Source organism: Euleptes europaea, chromosome 16 (assembly GCF_029931775.1).
Source record: "Euleptes europaea isolate rEulEur1 chromosome 16, rEulEur1.hap1, whole genome shotgun sequence".
NCBI classification, from domain to species: Eukaryota; Metazoa; Chordata; class Lepidosauria; order Squamata; family Sphaerodactylidae; genus Euleptes; species Euleptes europaea.
This window is the reverse complement of record NC_079327.1, coordinates 22,024,075-22,026,808: the sequence shown is the minus strand read 5'-3', so window position 1 is coordinate 22,026,808 and position 2,734 is coordinate 22,024,075. Positions and strand designations below refer to the sequence as shown.

At 51.8% G+C, this 2,734-nt stretch overlaps 1 non-coding gene across 1 annotated transcript; it reads right to left on the bottom strand.

Annotated features, from left to right (window-relative positions):
- Positions 1-1,314: 1,314 nt before the first annotated feature.
- TRNAD-GUC (transfer RNA aspartic acid (anticodon GUC)) lies at positions 1,315-1,386 on the bottom strand. Its single transcript has one exon. It is a non-coding gene; the product is annotated as a tRNA-Asp (tRNA).
- Between the last annotated feature and the right edge of the window lie 1,348 nt (positions 1,387-2,734).

The window sequence follows — 2,734 nt, the reverse complement described above, 5'->3', positions numbered from 1 at the left end:
CCGATAAAGATTCATTTACTATTTATGTATTACTGTAATGGATGGAATATTTTCCAAAGTGGCAAAGGGTTGCAAAAATGTGCATTCCTGGGCTGTCTGTGCCTGCAGAATGTGTATTTTCCAGGGCTGGCTGGCTGACCTTCATGTTAATCATCTGCACACAACTGGATGATATATTAATGCTTGTTGAAAAATCAGTAGCAGAGCTGATTTATGTAAGGATATGTGTGGACTAGACAGATAGTGAGCTTGTTAAAAGTTTAAAGGGGCTTCTTTATGAAACGGAACACACGTCCCTAATGCGCAATTGCCTGCTAAACTGTCCTACCAAGCGCAAAAACAAAGTACGATTTCTTGATCTAACTGAATCGCCCCACCCATCCCCACCGTGGTCAGGACGGCAGGTTTGGTGCTACCATGAAAGTGCGCTGGATCAGGAGGTAGCAGGAAATTAACCATGTGTTTTGCTTTTAGGCCCACGGAGGCATCCTGGTTGTGGTGTAAGAAGGGCGAGTGGCCCATTTTGAGGCTGGGGCAAAGAATGTGGAAAAGATGACCCAGAAGAGGGCACTGACCCTTCCCTCCAGGACAAAACCAGTTTTCTCCAGATCTCCATCCCTTTGGATACCCAAGACAAGAAGGGACACCACCAGCATTCCTTCGTTCCAATGGCATGGGTGGGGTTGCCAAGACTGGGTTGGGAGATTCCTGGAGATTTAGGAGTGGAGCGGGGAGGTCAGGGTTTTTGGGGGGAATAGAAGGAACTCAGCAGGGTATAATGCTGTAGAGCCCTCCCCCACAAGCAGCCATTGCCTCGAGGGGGCCTGATCTCTGCAGGGTGGAGATGAGTTGGGATTTCAGGAGAACTCCAGGCAACCCTGGCCTGGGGCTCTTGATGGCATTTCAAGATCCTGATCTACACTGGCTGCCATTTCTAGACAAGGCCTTAGCAACAATCTCGGAGCGTTGCACACGCGCATGCACAGCGCCTTCTTCTGCCCTCAGGTACGTCCCCTCAACCTTCCTACCCTGTAGGGTAGTGGTTCTCAACCTTTTTAGCTCCATTCCCCCCTTTCACCATTGTTCAGAATATAATTCCCCCCCTTCCCAAGATAGTCTAAAAGTTATTAAAAACAGAACTACAACTTTACAGATTGTACATAATCTACAGGAGACATGAAGACATGAAGCTGCCTTATGCTGAACCAGACCCTTGGTCCATCAAAGTCAGTATTGTCTACTCAGGCTGTCAGTGGCTCTCCAGGGTCTCTGGCAGAGGTCTTTCACATCACCTACCTGCCTAGTGCCTGTAACTGGAGATGCCAGGGATTGAACCTGGGACCTTCTGCATGACAAGCAGATGCTCTGCCACTGAGCCGCAGCCCCTCCCCATGGCTCTCCAGGATCTCAGGCTGAGGTCTTTCACATCACCTACCTGCCTAGTCCCTTTAACTGGAGATGCCAGGGATTGAACCTGGGACCTTCTGCATGCCAAGCAGATGCTCTACCACTGAGCCACCCTGCTGAATAGTGGTCCCAATTCCCCTCCCCCAGAACCCTAAAATTCCCCCTTGTTGAGAACCCATGCTGTAGGGGAAAGGTGCGAGTCCCTTCCCCAGACGCTGAAAGACCTAATTGATGGCTCTGGCAGACACCCTCTTATTGACCAGGAACGTGTGAATGCGGCGCTGGGTCCGGAGACGACTCCGGCCAATGGCTGGAGATTCGAGGGCCATGCCAGGGTTTCTCCCAACCCTTCTTCCAAGCGGAGAGGCAGCTGAGCCGCTCCTCCTGGGTATTGGATGCAATTAAAAAAAATTTTTTTTTTGCTTGTCGGTGCCTTACCCAGCTTTCCCACGAAACTCCAACAAGAAATCTCAAGGGATCGAGCCCGGCCCACGCATGTTTCTCTCTCTGAACTGGCTGGGTGGATCTTTCTCATGTTCGGATTCTCGTGGGAGAAAATTCACAGTGGGTAGCCGTGTTATTCTGTCTGCAGTAGTAGAAAAGGGCAAGAGTCCAGTCGCACCTTAAAGACCAACAAAAATATTTTCTGGTAAGGTATGAGCTTTCGTGAGCCACAGCTCACTTCTTCAGATGTATCTGAAGAAGTGAGCTGTGGCTCACGAAAGCTCATACCCTACCAGAAAATATTTTTGTTAGTCTTTAAGGTGCTACTGGACTCTTGCCCTTTTCTACTCGTGGGAAAAAGGAAGAACAGGGGGGGGGGAAGGAGCCCCGAAGGCGGCGTGGTTATTGTCACTAGACATGATGGGTCCGAAACTCCGCAGGGAGGTTCCGCAATGCAGGGAGGGAGGAGACGATCCGGACTGCCCATTCAGGTCGATCTGAAGTGGGCTTCTGCTCCCGGAGAGTTGGGATCGGAGTGACAACGTTTGACACGGAGTTGGGAGGGGGAGCCCGATCCTCTCCGGGGCTGCGCCTCTTCCCAGCCCCGTGGGGGAGGGAAAGTCACGGGGCTCTTTGGCTTCCGTCCCATCCCCTCTCCCCCAAACCCGTCCGTGTGGACGCAAGCCCGCGCCTCCCCCGATGAAGGCACCTTTTTGGGAGAGAGCCAACTGTTTATCTTTGCGGGGAGCTTCCTTGAAACTTCTTTTAAATTGCTGGAGCCGCCAGTGCTGGCCCAAACCCCACCAGAGAGGCCAGGTTGTCGTAACCCTTCACACGCGCCAGCTTCCCTCCAACACTGTCCTTTCTTAGCGCCTCCCGTCCA